This window comes from Ambystoma mexicanum, chromosome 6p (genome assembly GCF_040938575.1).
Source record: "Ambystoma mexicanum isolate Mex_15411 chromosome 6p, UKY_AmexF1_1, whole genome shotgun sequence".
NCBI classification, from domain to species: Eukaryota; Metazoa; Chordata; class Amphibia; order Caudata; family Ambystomatidae; genus Ambystoma; species Ambystoma mexicanum.
Genome location: NC_090935.1, coordinates 341,133,490 through 341,156,350, shown reverse-complemented (window position 1 = coordinate 341,156,350; position 22,861 = coordinate 341,133,490). Strand labels below are relative to the sequence as shown.

Below are 22,861 nucleotides of genomic sequence, written 5' to 3'. Positions count from 1 at the left end.
CTATTAATGTATCATGATAACCGGAAATAACTAGTTCGTGTAATTCCTTATGTGGCAGGAATAAGCGTTCTTGGAAATAAGGTAAACCATTATCTATGGTAAAGTCTGATCCCTTTTGTATCCATTCCTGTAAGGTTGTAGGGTCCAGGAGTTGTTTCACTCTGGCTTGAATGTCTTCAAGCGTCTGTAACGAAGTCATGCCTAGAATCCTCTGTTCGGGAATTATTGGTACTGGTTCTGAGTTTGTATCAGATTCTCCCATTCCAATTCGGGATAAGGCGTCTGCTTTTCCATTATTGCAGCCAGGTCGATAGGTAATCACAAAATCAAATTCAGCGAAAAACAAAGCCCATCGGAGCTGCCGAGATGACTGTGCCTTGGCGGTTTTCAAATACTGTAAATTCCGGTGATCAGTGATCACTGTGATGGTATGTCGAGCGCCAAGCAGATAATGCCGCCAGGCTTTAAAAGCAGACTTAATGGCTAACAGTTCTTTGTCCGTGATTGCATAATTAACCTCGGGTGCCGAGAATTTTCTGGACCAAAATGCTACGGGATGCAGTTGGTTGGTTTCGGGATCTCTTTGGGACAGGACAGCTTCCATGGCTAGGCTGGATGCGTCAGTCTCGACGACATAAGGGAGATCTGGACGCGGGTGTTTCAATATAGTTGCGGAGGTAAACTTAGCTTTTAAATCCTGAAAGGCCTGCTCGGCTTCTTCAGACCATTCAAAACGTTTATTTTTCCTCAAGAGTGCAGTAATGGGTTGTACCACGCGTGAAAATTCCGGGATAAACCTGCGATAGAAATTGGCAAAGCCGAGCATGCTTTGAACCCCTTTTACAGAGCTAGGTGATGGCCATTTGAGGATGGCATCCACTTTTCTTGAGTCCATTCGGACTCCTTTGGGTGTCAGGATGAAACCTAGAAACTCGACTTCTGTGGTATGGAAAACACATTTCTCCAATTAAGCAAATAGTTTGTGTTGGCGCAGTTTTTCAAGTACTGCCCTGACGTGTTTTCTGTGATCAGATTCCGAAGAGGAGTACACCAGAATGTCATCGATATATACGACAACACAAACATCGATGAGTTCCCGAAGGACATCATTCATGAAGTATTGGAAGGCAGCCGGCGCGTTACACAATCCGAAAGGCATCACCTGGTACTCGAATAATCCGTATTTAGTACGGAAGGCAGTTTTCCATTCGTCGCCTTCTTTAACTCGTACCAGATGATAAGCCCCCCGGAGATCTAACTTGGTGTATATGCAAGCGTCCTTCACCTGGTCAAGGAGTTCAGGGATCAGAGGCAGAGGATAACGGTTTTTAACCGTTATCTGGTTCAATGCGCAGTAATCGATACAAGTTCTAAGGTCGCCTTCTTTTTTGGGCACGAAGAATAAAGCCGAGGATGCCGGGGACTTTGACGGGCGAATAAAACCATTAGCTAGGTATTGATCCAAATATTGTCTCAAATGCAGATTCTCAGGTTTGGTAAGGGCATAAATCCTGCTACAAGGGGGTTGTGCACCGGGCACCAGATCAATTTGGCAATCGTACGATCTGTGAGGAGGTAACGTGTTGGCCTGTTCCTTTTGGAAGACGTCCTGAAAGTCTTGGTATTCCGGAGGTAGTTGCATGGAGGCAGAGGTTACAGATGCTAGATTAATCTTCAGGTTTTCTGGGTAGCAGGTTTGTGTGCAATCCGGGAAGGTTATTCTCTTAGCTCGCCAATCAATTCGAGGATTATGTGTCTCTAACCAAGGGATTCCAAGAATAACCTGAAACTGTGAAGCCTTGATTACATCAAATACAACACCCTCCCGATGGCCGCGGGACCAATAAGAGTCACCTCAGTAGTGGAATGTGTTACCAGTCCAGAGGCAATTTCAGTTCCATCGACTGTGGTAATGACATCTTTGCTGGTTTTAGGACGGAGAGGGAGGTTAATCCTAGAGACTAATTCACGATCCACATAGTTTGCAATAGCCCCACTATCGATGTATGCCTTTATTGCATGCAACCGCTTAGGCTGTTCTGGATCTACGAGAACCATTGGCACAATGAAATGAGAGGTCTGAGAGTTAGTTTTCAAGCTCGGCAAGCGGACCCCTACACTTGTCGGGCGGAGTCATTTCCCGAAACAGAGTCTTCATGGTTTTGCTCCTACCGCCTTTCGGGGCGGTTTTGCCGGGCAATCTCGTAGAAAGTGTCCAGAATTCTCACAATAAAGACATAATTTTAACTGCCGCCTCCTTTCACGTTCCTTTTGAGTTAAGGGTCCTTTAACCCCTCCAATTTGCATAGGCTCAGAGACATCAACTCCCTTGGGATTAGCATGGGTCTTGACCAACACCCGGGTCTCAAACCTGGACCGATCTGCTTTTCTGTTTTGAAGTCTGTGATCCAATTGGACCACTAAGTCTATATACTCTGTGCATTCTTGGGGCGGATTTACAACTTGGGCCAAGACATCTTTAAGTTCTCCGCGAAGGCCTCGATAAAACAACGTGACTCTTTTATCCTCTGGCCATCCCGTTTCCACAATTAGTCTATTAAAGGTTGCAATATAGGATAGGAGGTCCTGATTGCCCTGTCGCAGGGATAGAAGTTCGTCATCCAGAGCTTGCCCCTGAGAGTGTCGAGCAAATAACCTTTCCATGCTTGCTTGAAACCTTTGAAAATCACGGAGAATCGGGTCATCTTGAGTAACCAGTGGAACTGACCAATCGGCAGTGCAACCACTGAGATATGACAATACAAAGGCTACCTTGGTCTGATCATTAGGGAAGGCCCCAGGTCTGCATAGGAAGTGCAAACGACACTGATTCATGAATACGGCGAATCGTTTGGGGTCCCCAGCAAAGCGTTCGGGTGGGGCCAGCGGCATGTTTCCAGGGAGATTAATCTGCACAGGGTTACTGGAAACCACCCTCCGGAACCGGGTAGAGGAGTTTGCCCAGCTTGACCTTGCAAAAGCTGTCTGGCCAGGTCATCAGTTCTTTCCTTTGATATTATTAATTCCCTCCTGAGGACATTAGTCTCTTGACGAGCGGCATGTACTTCGGCCTGTAATTCCCCCAGTAATTGGGCCAACTGATCAGTCTCAGAACTTTCCATAGCGGCTGGGTGAGAATTTGTAGGAAGGCTTCGCGTTCTGTTACGCTCACCTGACTCCCAAGGAGGCGCTGGCGTGGTTTGCGCTGCTGTGAGCTCTTCTAAGGTGATGTGCAGGGTTCGGAAGACGGACTGGATCGGGCCCCCAAATCTGGCTTGTCTGGCTCGCAGAAGTATCCTTCTGTAGGTGAAAATAGGGGATTAACTGTTTGCGGGGTAATGCAATCGGCCTCCCACTTTCCCCTCTCACCCTCCTTGAAACCCTTCTGTGATTTCTCGTAGCGTCTCAACTTCTGCTTCTGATGCAGGGGCGCGTTGGTATCCAGTTACTTCACTGGATTTTCGGATTGGTGAGAACCAAACTTGCTTGGCTTCCAGGTAAGTTTTTTGATAAGAGGTCCCCCTTGTGTCCATGCATTAATGTACTAATGCTAGTATCTTTTTCCCCATAGGGGCCGGGGTACGGAATGCCGGGGAACAGGCACCAACCCGAGATGAGAGGTGAAATCCTTGTAGAAATCAGGTAAGTCTTTAATGAGCGTTTTTTGGTAATGTCTTTTCATTCGCTCATTAACGCTGATGTCTCTTTTTCCGCATAGGGGCCGGGGTCCGGAAATGCCAGGATGCGGCGCGGACCCGAAATGAAGAGGGAATGAATCAACAGGTAATTCTTAACATGGAGATTTAGCTTTCTTTATTCCCTTCTCTCTCTCACCTTTTGTTCTGGTCTTTTTCTCCCTAGGCGCTGGGGCGTGACTGCGAATCCGGATGATCGCTGCTGAACATGGAGGCGCCCTGTAAAGGTGAGTGGAATGCGGCGCTGCAGCGATCGACGCGATGAGCTTTTAAATTAAAGTCTTCCTTTTCAGGATTGTTGGCGAGATGTCTCCGGGATGCGTATTTAGCAGGTAAGGACTTTTCCTTCTTCTGTTCGCTTCTTCTCTTCCTCTGCAGGTGATCCAGGATGTTGGCAGGCGTGGCAGAAGTCAGGATGCAGGAGCAGACACGGTGAGCGTCCAGCTGCTAGATGCAGAACAACGCGAAGCACGTGTGGCTGTTCGGGCGGGGTTTAAATAGCCTTGGAAGAAGTTCCAGGTATGTATCCTTCCTCCAATCAGGTATGTATCCTTCCACGACCACGCCCGGATGGTAAATTAGTCCCACAGGTAAAGTAGTTCCTTTCAGGCCTCAAGGAGGCCGGGATCCTGCAGCATGGTCTGCATCAGGTAAGTGTACCCAAGCATTCCCATAATGAGCCTGGTGCCTATGGCGCCAGGACTGATGTCTTTTATGAGCCTGGCGCCATAGGCGCCAGGACACTGTCCAAAGGGCCCCTATATGGGGTTGCTGGGTCCTTACTTGGGGACTGGATGTCCGCTTTCGGGGACGCCGGGCTTGAACCGGCTCCCCGGGAGCGGGCATCATGAAATTCCATGAAAAAGTCTCTCAACCAATACTACCTGCTCAAGATTTATTGTATGTCCTCTGTAATTATATTCATTTTTGTTAGAGATTGATGCAAAATGACCACCAATTGTTCTGTAGTTCCACTGTCTCTTCATTGTAGCAGGTTGTCTCAAGTAATTTCAATGCACTCTTAAATTCGCTTTCAATTTTCCTGGCTAGGTTACCCTTTTGCAAGAGGGGTGTGTGGAGCATGTCAGTTTGATTGTCCCTTCTCTTCCTGTTGGAGCATATACAATGGTACTGGATGACCGGGCTGTAGTAACTGACTATTTTGCAAAGCTTGGGTGGAAACGTATCTGATAGTTTCTTGTACATTGCTGTCTATAGTTGGCCTTCCTTCCAATAGAGATAGTGGTGTCCAGGAAGCGCATGCTCTGGTTATATTAATGTAGTGGTGAAAATCCTTTAGTTATTCGTGGACTTGATTAAGAGAATCTTCAGCTTCTGTGAAAATCATGCAAAGGTCAACAATGTATTGCACGTATCTTGGTGTTTTCTAGGAGTGTTGTAAAAAATCTTTTTTGAGGTCTGCCATAAAATGGTTGACATATTGAGGTGCCATTTTGTGCACATGGCTATTCCATTGTTTTGTTGGAAGAGTCTTCTGTTGGAGCGGACATTGTTTGCATGTTGTGCATGAGTAAGCATCTCATGAGATCTTGATGCACTGATTGGGTGTCTATCTTGCTGCTGGCTTCTTTGGCGGGATCTCTGGCATACGGCTATTCCATCTTCATGTGGAATATTGTAATAAAATGAGGCAACATCCAATGTTGGCCGAAGCGCATTCAGTGGTACATGTTTTACTTTCATTTTCATAAAGAAGTGTGTTGTGACCTGTGCAAAGCTTTTTGTGCCCATCAATAAAGGTTTTAGAATGGATTCATTATATCCGAATATAACTTCATTTAATGTATTGAGCCCAACGGGACTGAGTGGCCTAGATTTTCTGGTCTGTCGGATCTTTGGGAACATATAGAATATCCCATAGTTATCTTGATCTGTAATCTGGCAGGCCTAAATAAACGGAGAGAGAAAAACTGTGGTCAGATTGTTTATAGGATTCAGGGATATTGGGCCTCATTACGAGGCTGGCGGTTAGGGATTAACGGTGCCAGTAAGGATGCCGGTGCCGTTAACCCCTTACCGACGCATTCCGAGGTTCCTTAGTGGGTCCTACTAAGGTCGACTGGTAAAACCAGCCACCCTTAGCAGGAGCCGCTAAGAGACCAGGGAGCTAATAACGGGCCTGCAATTTACGGGCCCGTTATTAGCTCCCTCCCAATTCCCATTGAGCCCTATGGGGGCTCGAATGGGAATGGGGAAGGGTTTTTTAAATGGGGATTTATCGGGTCCTCTAAGGTCGGAATGACCCGGTAAGTTCCCATTCAAAGAACCCGGACCCGGACACGACTTTGGAGGCAGCCATGGTGCTAACAGCACCATGGCTGCCTCCAAACTCGTAATGCCCCCCCCCCCCCGCATTGTCTGCCTACAGAAGTCATGGGGCCTCATTACGAGCATGGCAGTAGGGGGTTAATGGCACCGGTAAGGATGCCAGTGCTGTTATCCCCCTACCGCTGCATTCTGAGGTCCCTTAGCGGGTCCCACTAGGGCCGGTTGCTTTTACCAGCTATTTGCGGGCTCGTTTTTAGCTCCTTTTCCATTCCCATTGGACCCTGAGGGGGCTTGAATGGGAATGGGGAATGGTCTTCAGAATGTGGACTTACTGGGTCCTCCAAGGTCGGAATGACCCGGTAAATCCCCATTCCGACTACACAGGCCCGGACACGAGTTTCGAGGCAGCCATGGCGCTAATAGCACCATGGCTACCTCCAAACTCGTAATGAGGCCCATGGTGTCCAAGTAAAATCGAATCTCAGGGCTTTTCATAAATCAAGTGGTCAACACAAAGGGGGAGATATAAGTTCTATTTAGAAACATATTTGGAAAGCAAGCAGAGAAAATACTACTGAATTATGGAATCTGCTGAGAATGCAAATTTATAAATACTAACTCGCCTAAGAGAAGCAGGCTTTCGTGATACATTGGTACATAGCCGCCAATGGTACATCTTGCTGAGAAAAGATATAAATCGTGCAGGAGCAATGCACAATAACAGGGATGGAAAGGCTGCAAGAATAACATGACATTTCAGTAATGGGGAGAAAATACCTGAGATAGGAAAAAAAAACAGCTAGGAAAGATTGTATCCTTGCTGATAATTGTGCAGGTTTATCAGCATCATTAACAACGAAGAACTCTGACATGTGGATTCCAGTGCACCAGGTCGTATAGCTGTAATGTAGTGCTCCTTAATAAAATAAAACAACCTGCAATATAGCTTCATGAATCATGCGCCCATGGTAAAAGGAAGGAAAAGAGGCCGGTGGCCAAACTAAAAGGAACATCTTTAAACAACTTTGCAGCCTTCAATGAAATAACAACGGATTCTAACAGCTTTATTCAGAAAAAGAAATGCCACATGGCAGAGAAAGCGTGGCATTACAGGCCCCAAATAACATCTAATGTAAAAGACAAAAGTACATTGTATAAGCAGCAGGAAAATATGAAAGAACATTAGTGAGTGTGATTTGTCAATGAGCCTTTTGCACTAAACAAAATTAAAGCAAGGTTTTCAGGTTGACCTTTATGACTAATCACATGCATCAAGAAAGACATAGAAAAGGACATGGGATAAATTAATTTCTCACACCCTACAGACCCATGTCAAATTGCCAATGCAACATTATAATGAAATGTTATGTGGTGGGTTGTTAAACGTGCACCAATTGTAATTAGTACCCGGCGAGAGTTAAAGCAGAATGCAACAAGCATTCTGATTGGCTCTCGCCGGGTCCTTACCTGGGCGAGAATCCTTCGATTCTCGGCCAGGATTCCAGCCGCCATGTACTCGGCGGGGGTCATGGCAGCCCCTCAGCCAATGAGGAGGCTTGAAGCGGGGCCATCCCTGCTCCGAGCCACCCCACAGCTGAGAGGCTGCCTTCGCCCCCTGCCGGACACTCGGGTAAGCTTTTTTCTTTTCCTTCCCTCCCTCCTCCCTGCCCTCCCCACCCCACTTACCTTCTTGATTCTGCGCTTCGCTCAGGCCTATAACTATGGGCCCTGGGGCATTATCTGAGTCGGTAATGCCCCCGCCGCTCAGGTCATATTGCTTAAGTAAATGGCTTCTAACTGGAGACATTCACGATTCTGAGAATGGTTCTCAATGTCATATTTAATTATTTCTGTAATCGAGACAGGGAAAGTCGTTAGCAAAAAGGTTACTCTTAAAGTTGCCATGGTGGCCAGTAAAAAATGATTACTACCACTTTGTTAAATATGTCATATTGAAAAATGTCAATGGGAATTTGCTTTCACAATTACGAAAATAATATTACAAATCTCATTTTCAGCAGCCCTATGTAGATTTGGTTGACCCTTTGTCAGTTTTTGATAATGTTAGGAGAAATAGCTTGTCGCAAAATCACAGGAACAGACCAAATACATGTAGGGATTACTGTTGAATATCATTCAAACAATTGAGCTGAAGTATTAAGAGGCAGTCACTATTGACAATGGCCTATGATGGGACAGTGTCCTCATGTCCTTATTATTCAATGTGAATACCTCTGACCTACTGGAGTAATTTCTCTACACAAATGAAATTACATTCAGATTAGGTGAGGCGATCCACCCCATTTTGATGTATGCAGATGACGTGATAATCATATGTCAATCATCAAATAGTCTTCTCAGTCCCAAATAAATATTCCAGGCTAAAGAAACTTGAGGTTGATGTAAAACAAGATTAAACGACTTGTCTTTTTTTGACGCAAGACTAGCTTGAAATTATTTTATGGGCGTTTGCACCTCAAATACATTCTCTATGGCCTTGATTGTGAGTAGATCTCGTACCTGGAAAAACGCTTTGAGGCACACATTAGGAAGACAAGTAGGTTATGTTTGTCCCTAATTTATTCAGATCATATATGTAAGAGTGGAGGATTGATAAAATCATTTAAACAAATGTATAGAGCTAACAATGCCTCTTTAGCACTGTTCGGATTCCGGAACTAGTAATCATTGGAAACAAGTAATCCATACAAAGGAAAAGGTAGGTTCTGGCAGAAAACAAACACTACAAATGAATCCCAAGCACCAATGCAATAGTAGAGCTGTCGCCACTAGTTGAGATGAGAGCACATTTACCTTAGTACGAGATATACTTAAAAATAAAGGGGTTGCTTGCTCTTTGTCTGTGAATTGAGGACTGGGCTTGCATGCAGCAAATACATTCTTACCCTGATACTTGGCTTTCCCTCTCAGCAACTGAGGTTGTAACACTGCAAGGCAACTTCTATAAAGCATTAAAAGTAAAAACTCCAGACAGTAGATGCATCGTAGTTCAAAATTATATAATAACCTCCAGCATCTGAGCACAACTATCTTAATAACTGGATACTTATATTTTCACATAAATGACAACTTTTATATTGGAAAAATGTATTTTCAACACAATACATGCTCTTAATCACAAACCATGTTTATATTTAAACCTCATTTTATTGTATTTATTTATTTTATTTAATTGTATAATACTTCAAAACTGAACTTTAACAATCAATACAGTTATTATTATTAACACAATTATTAATATTAAAACAATTAGTAAAGATTCGTTCAGATAAAATATTGAAGATCACATTACTCAATCTAAAAGAAATCAAAAAAGAAAACTAGAACAAAAAAAAAACTTTAATCTTAAAACCCTTTACCTATCTACATTTCAAATTACATTTGTGGTTTACAGTTCATCTAGCAGCCACAGAAGCAAGGCAGAGTCCCACACTGAGCGGAGGCAATCTTGTTTTTATCTTCAGCAGAGAAACTTCCCCTGTTATAGATGCTACTACAGGGCTACACACAGCATTATTTCACCCACTAATAACAGGGAACTGTTAAATGTAAGGAAAACGCACTCAAACACCTGAATCCTCAACCATACCTATTTAACCTCCCCCAATCAAACTAACAGAGGAATGGAAAAATACTCCTCCAGACCTTATATAAGGCCAGGAGCACAGACATAGGGCCTCATTCTGACTTTGGAGGTAACCACGCCGCTATTTGCGGCATGGCTGCCTCCAAAATCATTCCGATCCGGCCTGGTGAATGGAGTAATTACTGGTCCAATCCGAGGTCGGAGGGACCAGTAATTCCCCATTCACCAGGGCCATTCCCCATTCCCATATGAGCCCCAAGGGCTCAATGGGAAGGGGGAAGGCACCAATAACGGTACCGTAAATTACGGTACCGTTATTGACCTTGGTGTCCCTTTGCAGGTCCCGTCCTTAATGCCTGCTAAAAGCAGGCATTAAGGAAGGACCCGCAAAGGGAACTCATAGTAGGGCGCAAAGGGATTAACGGCACCGGTGTCATTACCGGTGCCCGGTATCCCTTTGCGCCCTACTTGTAATGAGGCCCATAGAGGCCGTATTTACACAGAACACCCAAAACTTCTCACTCTTAATAGCATCCAAGTTATACACGAGATGCCCCAATGCTACCATATAAAGGGCTCCCCATCTTGGGCATTCTGTAAGGACATGCTTAGTAGACTCCAAATTGGCCTCAATTCTACAAATCCTACAATATCTAGCTTCAGGGAGCAAGTAAGTTCTTTTTGGGGCTACATATAGTCAGCACTGGCAGTTAGTTAATACGCAGTCGTAGACAAAAATCAGTCTTCCAGATCGGGGCAAAGCTCCAGATACTGTTTGGGTTTCATATAGCGGTGTACCACTTGCGCAACGTTTTGGTAACTCTTAAGGGAGGAGAGGTGATCATAGTTGCGAAGCCAGTCATGTTGCCAGCCAGTGCATAAAAGCTCCCTTTAAAGTTTCAAAAGTGGAGCATCGTTCAAAAACGGGGGACCAACACATCTCTCCACACAGATCTTATAATAATTTAGCTTGAGGGGGGGGGGGCAGTTTTCCCTGCCACGTGCAGATCATAGCTCGAACCCAGGATACCTAGTAGTTGGCAGGTCGGAGTTGTCACCAACCTCAACAGGCGTTCTCTTCCTGGGAAACCTCTCATTGATTTTCTTAACCACTTTCCCTTTCGCTCTCCATCCTCTTCTTCACTTCATCCACCACTTTATTTGTCGCTCTTGCCCGACCAAGCCAAGCCTGAGACAACAATGTGTTCCCCTTTCGACGCCTCATTAACTCAAATGGACTGACACCTGTTTCAATATTGGGGGCCATCCGCAAAGCATACATTCGTTCTTTGACTGCAACCTTCCTATCAAGACCACATGCACTAGCCCCTCTAGTTCCCTTCATTATAAACCGGTTGACTCTCTCAATCATACCATTACCTTGAGGATAATAAAGCGCAGTCCTCCTGTGTTTTATTCCACACTTGTACATATACTCTTGAAAGAATCCCCCAGTGAACTGTGGACCATTATCCGTAAGCACACTTCTAAGGAGCCCTTCCATCTCAAAGACTTCTTCCAGAAATGCCACAATGCTCTGACACGTGACCTCCTTCATCACTTTGAACTCCGTCCATCGTGAAAACATGTCCACCAGAGCACACACAAATCTACCTCGGCCTTTACCCATATCTACTGGGCCTAAAACATCCATTGCAAGATCCTGCCAGACCCCTTTTGGTCCTTTCATTTCCCTCACTGGCTGGGCCACAGCTGATACATTTTTTCCAGATTTAATACAATCCACACATCCTGCGACTGCCCTTTCAACTTTTCGATCGAGGCTTGGACACCAGTAATTAGCTTTTATTATCTCCTTGGTTTTATATGTTCCTATATGACCCTGATGGGCAATGGTAATCAGTCTTTTCCTCAGACCAGCAGGAACAACTAATTTGTCCCACCGATATACTAAACCATCCTTCACCGACAGCTCCAGCCTCACCTCCCATAGACATCTCTCCTCACCCGATAACAGTCTCTTCTCGGGCCAATCTTCTCTGATAAAGCCCACAATGCATTTCCACATTTCATCTGATTCCAACGCTTCAATCCATTCTTCTCTGCGAATCACACCTTCTACAGTAGCAAAAACCATATTTCCTATCTCCACATACTCTCCTCCACCATTTACATCATCTATTCTTACACTAGAAGCATGATCTGCCTGCACCTTGTCTTTACTAGAAACAACTTCAAAAATAAATGTATGACATTGTAACCTGGTTACCCAGCAGGCAACCCTCCTCGAAACTTTATCTAGCCCTTTACTTTCAAAAATAGCTTTCAAAGGCTTATGGTCAGTTCTTAGAACAAACTCTTGACCCCACACAAAATGTTTGAGCTTCTCTATGCCCCAATGACATGCCAAAGCTTCTTTCTCTAGAACAGAATAATTGAGCTTGGCACCCTTCAAAATACGGGAAACATGCATCACCACTGACTCTGTACCATCCACACCCAATTGAGACATTACAACTCAAATACCTGTTTCACTGGCATCTACGGAGAGCACAGTCCTCTTCCTGGTGTCATACATGGCTAATGGTTTAGCCATATCTATTTTCAATTTAATCTCATTAAATTCTCTTTCACATTCTCTGTCCCACTCAAATTCCACTCCCTTCCTCAACAACGCCCTCAATGCGGTCACACTATCAGCATCATTTTCTACAAACCAATGATAAAACTCTATCGTTCCCAAAAATGGTTTTAGCTCCGCCTTGTTCCTCGGTGATCGCATTCTCTTTATACCATCTACCAAATCTCTTTTTGGCCTCAACCCTTCCTCGGATATTTAATGACCTAAATACTCCAAAACGCGAGTGGAATAAACACACTTCTCCGCTCGCAAGGTTATACCACGTCTTCTGAAGATCTTCAAGACCACCTCAACTCTCCTTCTTAATTCCCCTTCCGTTCTCCCACAAATCAACACATCATCTTGAAAACACCAGACATCATTCACTCCCTTGATTAACTTGTCATAACTTTTTGGAAAACGGAGGAAGCTGATATTAGACCAAATGGCACACGGCGCAATTGGTAAATTCCTTCATATTTGATGAACACTGTGAGCTTATGTGATTCGACATCTAAGTTAATCTGGTGATAAGAGCTTGCCATATCCAACTTTGCAAAGTATTTAGCATTTCTGATTCTTCTCAATAGTTCACCCATGTTGGGAAGGGGATGTCGTTCAGCTATCACACATTGATTAAATTCTCTCAAGACGACACACACCCCCAAATCCCCACTGGTCTTCTTTACAACTACTACTGGGGAAATTCATTGTACAGCTTTGGCTGGCTCAATAATGCCAGCCTTCATTAACTTTTCCAGCTCCTCATGCACAGCATTACGCATCGACATTGGCAAAGGTCTGAGTCTTGCAGCCCCTACTTTCAAAACGATTTTGTGTACCATCCCCTTGAGACACCATACACCCTTGTTAAAGACGTCAGGATACTTGTCTATTAAGACTGCAGCATTTTCACCTAACTTATTAGTATCTGACAAATTTCCAACATTTAACACTTGTTCTTTGCTATTGGGATCTAATCTGATGCACAATCCCCTTTGTTCTCTCCATCCTAATAAAATTTCATCTTTCTCGGTAATGTAAATATTTCCATACGTTACCCGATCTTTAAACTTAAAACGAGCAGTACAACATCCCAACACTTCGATTTTGCCTCCATTATAACCACCAGGTTCTTTGTCAGAAGGACTCAAATCATCCATTTTGCCACACACCACATTTTCATACACCGCCTTTGACATCAAAGTAATCTTTGAACAAGCATCTGCTAACATTTTTACCTGATGACCATTTACCTCAACCCAAGCAGATGGGTGTTCACACTCATCAAGTCCAGAACACTGCACCATATTTACCGTGACTATCTCATTTTCTGACCCTTCACCATCCTCTGATGACATCACGTTACCTTCCTTAACAAACAGGGTACACTTTCCACCACCAATGCGATAATTCTTACAGCAATTTTCGAAATGCCCCTATCTTTTGCAAATACTACAATAAGCTCTTCTCCCAGGGCATATGGGAGAAGTAGATAGATGGCACGCACTCCGACACCGGAAGCACAAATGGTCATCCCGCTTTCTTCCTCCTTGCATGACATCCTTTTGGGAAACCTTGCTGCCAGTCTGGCTCCCATCACCCTTGCCCTGGGTAATATCACCGCACTTAAGCGGTCTAGCCTTCTGTCCCTTTCTCTCTTTAGTGCCGTTTCTTTTTTTGTCGCCTACTCTCAGCACTTCAATTGGCTGAGCAGCCTTAGATTCTTTGTTAGTCAATTTCGCAACACATTGTAAAGAATGCTCAATCCTCTTGGCAATACCTATGATTTCATTCAAATTGGGATCATCTTTTAACCACACCTCCTCACGAATCTTTTCATTAGAGCAGTGCAACATAAATTGATCCCTTATGTGCTCATCCAACCCCTCTCCGAACTTGCAATTACAGGATAAGTGTCTCAGCGCGGTAATGTATTCTTCCACTGACTCACCCTCATGTTGAAATCTCATGCCAAAATGGTACCGTTCTAGCACCATGCTTATCTTTGATTCAAAATGCTTGTCAAGTTTCACCAGCGCTGCATCAAAATCGTTCATGCCTTCATCCACATCCAACTCACCCATATTAGGAAGTGTCTCATAGATTCGCTGTCCCTCATAACCCAAAAAGTGCATGAGCATAGACACTTTTCTTTCAACTGACATTCCGTTTCCACATGTGGCCTTCACATAATGCAGGAACCCTCTTTTCCAGGGACCCCATTTGATTCTGGGTGGGCCAGGCATTGGCATAAACATTTGGGGCCCTGGGACACCAGATAAGGCCATAGCTGATGTGATATGTGTTGGGTCGCAGCGACCACACAACAATAAGGATTCTACCTAGCGTGCCTAATGTCACTGAAATCTTACTATCTCTTCCCTCACTTGGAGTGCGGGTCTGTTTGCTTCTCCCTCACCTGTATAACTGTAGCAGCAGCAAAATGGAACTCCACAATCCACACAATACGGCGCAAGCTCTCTTTATTTCAGCTGCCCCAAAAAGGATAACGAGGTCCACAGAGCCATGCGATCTGCCCGATGGGATATCTGGAGCCGGTGTGCCCCTGCTGCTCCCTCGTTGCCGCCTCCCCTCCCCTGGGCGGATGAGCTAAGCAGGATGTCAGGATTCTGCCTGACTTCCTGATGACATTGGCAAGCGGCAGGCACCACACACGTCATGTGACGAGGTCACACGACTACACGCGAGGTTCTTTCCTCGCGAAAATGACGCCCACTCCGAAATATACTCCCGGGGCAGATCGGGACTCCAGCTCACCTCTCCACCATACACGGACGGCTCATAAGCATCGTAGCGATTGGGGAATCCTGGGAAATCACTGCTCCAGACACGCTGCTCCTGCACGACGGGGAAAAGGCTGCCGGAGCAATACACACAATTCTGGTCAGCTTCTGTGTCAGAGAGAGCTTCATCTCTCCGACGCTCGGTGCTGTACGGGGTTGGAACCACCTCACCATGCGCCAGAGGTTGGGGGTCTCAAACTCCACAGCTGGTCCCAGGTCCAGTTCCAGGTCCAGTTTCTGATGGCAGCTACCATTCACATCCCATCCTCATTGCCAATGTTGAGAAAGGACCAGACAAGGTGAGGTTGGATGTGTGTTTATTGCTTATTGCCAGAGAAACATAGTAGAGACCCCCAACCAGCTCTGCAACACAACACCAACTGCTGTTTGTCAAGGAATAACATTCTCAAGATTCCTCCCTCTAGAACAGTATGACCTCACTGCTAGTACAGAGAATATCAACATGGTAACATAGGAACTGTGATAACAGAGCATCATCATAACATAGAGCATTTCTCCAATCTCCACATTGCCTATCTTAGGAGAACAACCGGCCTTGGCCAACAATCTAGCCAGGAGATCGGCCATGTAGATGTTAAAAGGCATAGGGGCAAGCATGCACCCCTGCCTCACCCCCCTGTTAATAGGCATCTTCTCTGACAAGTTGCCCTTATCTCCCAGACAAATCTGGGCCATGTTTTCTGCATGCAGAGCCACAATGACTTCTAAAACCAGCTTCGACACCCCCATTTCCACATTTTACCCCACAGAATACTGTGGTCCAACTAATCAACAGTTGACCGGAAGTCAACAAAGGCAATGTAAATTGACGGGTTGGCAGGAATTGTGGCATGGGGAATGATAGTGCCCAGCACTCTGAGACTGTGGATGGTACTTGAGCTCAGATAGAAACCGGTCTGGCAAGGGTGCAGGATATCCGCCGTCCTACCCATGCCTGTAGGTGTTCCAAGAAATACACTGCAAATACCTTACTAGTTACATCAGGGGACCAGACGGTCCCCTGATTTATAAACTGGAACCAATAAGGCCTTTCTCCATGAGTCAGGGATGGTCCTCTGTTGGCACACATTATTAAACAAGTGATGCTTCACTTCTGCCCCCCAGAATTCGCGATCCCCCTTCAAAACTGCCGATGAGAGGCCGTTCGGGCTCAGAGCTCTAGAGTTTTTAAGGCTGTAGAGATGGCTACTAATGCTTCTCCGAGTAAAAGTAATTGGCTATTTGTTAGAATATTGCCCATTTCAGTCACCAATATCAGCTGTATTGAACATTTTATTCTCTGTATGCTTGATCCACACCCGGTCTTCAATCGGGTTCAAGATCATCTGATCAGATGTCTTACTAGCACCCACCAGAATCTTCCACATGCACCAGCTTTGCAACTCAGCGGTGCCTTGATCATATTCTGCCAATCAGCCAGCCTCCCATTCCCTTATTCCCTTTTCCTTCTACATACCCAAATGCTATACTGATTTTTCAATCCGGTGGAATCACGCTTTACCTTATAGCAGGGGCTTAGAAATAATGCTAGAGCACACAGTTGTCTCCTCAAGGTTCTTTTGGCCATGCTGATTTCCGGGTCATACCTATGGGCAAGCTCTTTCCCAGTTTTTAGTATGATCTTACCCTTTTTTTTATGTGAGTAGCAGGCAAGGTCCCCAAGCCACTTCTCTATTTCATTAACCGGCCATATATACAGATTTACCTTTGGATTATACAACTCAACGTGTAGCATTTCACAAGCCCTGATGACATTGCCTTCAGACCATTGCAATCTGTTTCCTGCCTGTGAAATGCCCAGGTCACCTGGTCCTTGTTGTTTCGACCCTGTGGCCTCCCACGACTATTCCACCTTTAGAGCAGTGTGGTCACTTGCCATTAGTTTTACCACTGGCACTATTTCAGCTCTCTCAACCAGGACATTATTACAGGTCACATAATTCCAGTATTACCCGGTTGGACCCACCCTGCCAAGTTGGCTTCCCAGGTATATTGCCTTTCGTCATGCCCTTTAAAACAATCACATCCCACTCAGCAAGGAACTTCAACCACTTTTTCCCCTTCCCATTTACTGTTTTTAACGCCATTCAGTTGGTTGAGGTCACATCACCAAAATTCCCCTCAATCACCAGACCTTGCATTCAGGTCCCCTCCCAAGATGATGCCATCATTACCATCAGCCGTAACCCATTCCGTAATCACCCCATTCATACACTAAAAAATGGTGTCCATTACAGCACCGCTCGGAAGGTCATACACATCAGTAAGGAGCACTCAATTCGGCAGGGAAGGCCCTCTCAGGAGCACCTCCACCATGAGAACATTCCCTCCCAGATTCATCTTAAGTAATTGATCTGGATTCCAAGTCATTTGACACCCAAATCACAAAACCCAACAGGCCCTTCCTTTCCTTGGTCTGGTGAATATGGTACCCATCGATCAAAAACGGATCCACCAACCAGGTCTCCTTAAGCATAGAAATTGCATGATTTTCCAAAAACTCAAGGGATGGGCCCTTTTGCAAGAAGTGGCCCTGGCCTCTAGTATTCCAGGAGGTTAAAGACAGATTTAATTTTGGCTGGCTCTCAGCCCCCGCAAACATGGATTTCAGCCATAGCCAACCCTGGATGTTGTCTAGTCTGGCAACCTGTGGGGGATCCCCACTTTTGGGGATCTCCCTTGAAGGGACAATTGCAACAGGTCAGGGCTACACCTTGAACTACTGGCTTGTCCAGCTCATACCCCAGAAACTCCAAGGGCTCTTTCTGGGCACGGATTAGGGAGGCTGTTACAGGCAGGCTACAATGCACACTAGTACCCCCCACAACCCCTCCCTTCATTAGCTCTACAAACTCAAAGTCTGCAGAACTTAAATTCTGGAGGGATGGGATTTTAACACATAGGTCGCTTCTATTAATGTGGAGTCGCTTTACTGCTACCCCACGCTTCATGATGGTAAATCTACGGAGATCCAGCATCCCCCCTGTCACTCGGGGTGATGTAGGGAGAACAGCAGGATCCCCTGCTCCACACGACACAGCTCCTGCCAGCCACTTCCAAACAGGCTTCGCTGGAATGGGGATTGGAGTGCAAGGTGATATCCTAGCACTATCACCAGCTTCCTGTAGGTTTGGGACAGAAGACATTGAAAATAGCTCTACTTCCGCTTGAACTTTTAGAAGCCAAATGGTCAAGGTGCCTCTGCTGAGTAGGTCTTCCTTCTTTCTTCGGGCAACTCTTTTTCTCCGACGTCTTGTCAAATTTCTTTGGCTCACTCAGAGGCAGTAGTGGAATTTAAATGCAGACATTCCGATTTCTGTAGTCCAACAAGGTCCTACCCACTTTTTTAAAACTCTTTTCTTCTCTTTTTCTTTCCCTTATTCAGGCAGCAGATTTGTTTGTGCGTTAAATAACTTAATGGTGATTGTACAATTTCATCCAGGATGCCCCCACCGTGGGCCAGGATTTTCGATGTAATGACAATTGGGTATTCTTCAGCCGGACTCACTTCCATCTCTGTTTGATGCCCTACTCCCCTTCCATCTCCGTGCTTCTGGATCGGCTCCAGGTAGGAGTCCATTCCTTCCTGTAATAACACCATTTGCTCAGCGTGTTTCATAACTTCATTGTGGGTGCTACCACACAGTTTTAGCAGTATTCTTGAAGCAATGTTTAGCACATCCCATGATGCGCCTACTTCCAGCAGCGTCAAATTTTCACCCAGCCCCAGCAATTTGTTCCAGTGGCAATGTCTGCAGTTACATCCTGATGCTCTCCGTTTTATTCCTCCTCATTTACTGGGCGGCACGGGGTAGGTGTTAGAAACATCTAGGGGGAGATCGAAAGCTGCTCGCCAAGTACTTGAAGTTGCGCCCCACGGGGAACATTCTGCAAAGTTCCACTCACAGGGGGATAGCTGATCGCTGTTGACATTGAATCAGCAGATAATTGCACAGGCAGATTTGGGGTTGTCTGGGCACCCACACCTATCGCTTTCAAAACTTTTGTTGACAACACCTCCCCCGTTTCACCAATAACACCACCCAAGCACATCTGATAACATAACCTTAACAAATAATTGTTATCAATATCCCCAAACGAGGAATTGGCTGTAGCACCCAGGGAGCAGGCCCCAGTTGATCTATTTAAGCATACATCCTCAGTTTGTGGCTCCAATGGTCTCTTATTTGTTTGACACTAAAGTACTTGGAGATTTGGTTGTTTGAAGCTGAAAGTGCCCCCCAAGGTGGAGACTCCTTCCACCTCTACCTCACCCCTTCCTCACACTTCTTCGTGGGTAATAGGTGAAACAGACATCATTGCTCTTTTATAGCCATTTGATTTTCTGGGTTGCCTATTTTTAGTTTTGCGCAGATTATATACTTGTTGTTCATACTGTGCTTTCCCAGGCATGGTACTTAGCAAAAGAGTTCACCACCGTGTGATTCAATACTTCGCTGCCCTTACGCTGCTACTCAATGTTTATTGGGAATTATACAATGTAAAAATGTCCCCACCAAACACGCTGCCATCTCTCAGCAGCAGGACAGTCACTTTACAAAGGGGGCTGGGTAGAGCACACAATATTGAACACTGCCGGTCAAACAGCTCTCTTGCCCCTACCTGCAGGCGGCAAACTGTAGGTCAACTTCCCTGACAACCTCAGGCCCCAGACCACAGGCTCTGTAGAGAACGATGAATCACCACTCACCAGCTCCCCAGCACTCCAAACACCAAAAACACACTGCGCACACCGTGCGCTCCGCATGTGCAGGTGCTTAGAGTCAGCCTCCAGGCAGACTCAAAGAAAGCAATTGAAAAAAGACTTCCAGCAATAGTTCACAGAGCTTGCAGGGTAACGTCAAAGCAGCAGGCAACACCAAAAACACACTTCACACAACTAAGGTAAGTGGCTCAAACATGTGATTAACACCAAAAATACCGTATAGTCAAAAACAGTATTAATATTTTCGAACCAAAGGAATACACTCATACATCTGAGTAATAACACAAATGACCTGCATTAACTCATTAGTGCATGAGCTGATGGTTCGCCCATCAGGGCTGTAGCCAGATAATATTTGTATCAGTGCATCAGTGAAACACTAAAAACAAAAAAATCAATTGGCATGCAGACTCAGACTACAGTATTAATACAATTTCATCAAGAATAAATAATCTTTGGGTTTCCCTGAACTTACATTTCTCAAAACTGTACATAGATATGATTGTAAGCGATGCAGTTGTAAATTGCGCCCTTTCTCAATCAACAGTCCTCTTATGGATAATATATCTAAAGAGAGAGGGAGAAAATAACAAATAGTTTTGTGAGAAAGAAAAGAAGAATAAGCAGAAGAATGCAAATACATTTTTTAAAATCAACTCCAATTTGAGACTATTGTTAATATCCATCAAAGCTAACATTGTTATTGGTCAGTAATTGAATACTGATTTGAGGACCCAATCCCACACTACATCCATGTACCACCCAACAGTGGACCCACGATTCGTTATAGATTCAGTTTTTAGCTAAGTCCCATTAATATTCAAATAAAGGATATCTCAATGGACATAGTGCCTTTCTACCATTACTGCATTCCAACGGTTAGTTCAAAAAGTCCTTATGCATCAATGTTTTTTATTTTAATAATTTTTATTGTTCAAGATACAGATATTATTACATGTGTTAGCACATTACAGACTTTGAGTAGGTATGGTAAATATAAAGAATGAACAGAGATAACAATTTTTAACAAGGAAGGGTATAACCGTACTGAAGATATATAAAATTTGATGCATTCAATTGAACAAGAATGGAGTAGAAATTGTAGATAGTGCTGATTAAACCTGGATTAACATAATACATATCTGTAATGAGTAACTGATATGGAGATATGAGTAGAGAGGTGGGGAGACAAAACAGGGAAACAGACAGCTAACATACCAGATACAGAAGGGAGTGAGGTGGAGGGGGGGAAGATGGGTATAACAGATTATTGCATAAAACTGATTCTTCTATTACAGTGATAATTAAAAACAAGCATTTTTATATAAATATAATCATTTGATTAGTAAAGTAAGCATAGGAATGTATATTCAGGAGCCATGAGCAGTTGCTTTGAAACAGTTGAGATAACATGTGAAATAGTACCATTTAGTGTTGTACTTAGGGATTGTATTAAGATTTTTAGCCATGCACATTTCCAATTTGTGAGTTTGACATAAAGCATTCCACCATGCTCTGGTAGAGAGCGATTGAAAGTCTTTCCAGTTTGCTGTAATACATTTTAATGCTATGCATATGAGTAGGTCGTATAATCTAGCAGAGTCCGGCAGAATATATGTTGCAATGGCTATGCTTCCTAAAAATATGCTTAAAGGAGAAAACGGAACATCTACAGAGAAGATGCGCTGAATACATTTCCAAATATCGTACCAAAATTTGACAATATATGAACATTCAAAGAACATATGCATATAAGTGGCAGGAGATAGGCTACACAACCAACATTTAGCGTCGTAGTTCGGGTTACTCTTCGCTAATTTAGCCGGAGTAATGAATGCTCTATGTATAAAGAAATAGTAGTGTTGTGTAATGTTAGCTGAGACCGATACTTGTTTGATTTTAGAAAACAGACGGAGCCATATGTGGTCCTCAAACTTAAATCCTAAGTCAAGTTCCCATTTCAGATGAATAGGACAAATATTAAATGTTGAGGTTAGCATATTATATATTTTTGAGGCTCTGACCTCACCTGTCATGGTTAGCTGTAGTAGTCTAAAGGCGTCTGGAGAAAGAATCTCATAGGAGAAATGATTTTGTGCATCAAGGCAGGAGTTGATTAACTTATTGTAAAACTGAAAGTCAGTCTTGGGTATGGTGAATATGGTAGAGAATTGTTGGAAGGAGAGAATAGAAGGACCATCTATAATGTGTTGGATGAATCTAATTCCCTTTCCAATCCATGCTTTACGATTGAGGATCTTTTTATTAATGACAATATTCTTATTATGCCATAGTAAAGGGGGTAGGTATTTATTGGGGTTTTTGGTATGGGGGAAGAGAAAGGATTGTAGAGCTGAAACGGATGCTTTAATAGGTTCCGAAATGTTCTTAGAAGAATACTTAAATATGTATATATGGTCAGTAATATCGTGTGGATGAACTCTATGTTTCTCTATTGTACACCATATAGGAATATCGGCAGATTCGGGGTCTGGGAACCATTGGCGAGATTGTTTTATGAGAAATGCAGAGTGGTATAGCTTAAAGTCAGGGAATTTAACACCACCCATTTCATAAGGTGCTTTGAGTTTAGTTAGCGCAATTCTTCTGCTTTTTCCTATTCCCCAAAGAAAATTTAGTAGTATGGAATATATAGATTTGAAAAAGGAAAGGGATAGTGGAACGGAAAGAAGCTGAAGATAGTAAAGTACAATAGGGGAAAGCATCATTTTAATAGTATCCAACCGCCCCTACCAGGAGAGGTAAATAGGGGACCATTTGGATGTAAGGTCTTTCAGGGTGTCCAATAGTATTTTAGTATTGAGCTTGATGGTTTCTTGAATTGTAGGGGCAAAACGAAGTCCTAAATATTTGATGGATCCACTACACCATTTGAGGCCAAAAGATTCGATGTCATGCTTGAGGCAATAGGGATTTAATGGCATCATTTCTGATTTTTGTCTGTTAAGTTTATATCCTGATACATGACCAAACTGAGATAGAGTGTCTAAGAGGTTGGGTATATGGAATTTAGGGTTTTTGATTAGGATAAGAATATTGTCGGCACAAGCAGCAATTTTGGTTATTGAGGTGCCTTCTTGAATCCCTGGGATATTTTTGTTTAATCTTATTGAT

At 44.1% G+C, this 22,861-nt stretch overlaps 1 protein-coding gene across 2 annotated transcripts in view; it reads left to right on the top strand.

Annotated features, from left to right (window-relative positions):
• The window catches only part of C1QTNF3 (C1q and TNF related 3), an 868,328-nt gene that overhangs the window by 109,893 nt on the left and 735,574 nt on the right, over positions 1 to 22,861 (top strand). The gene's annotated exons all lie outside the window — the stretch shown is intronic.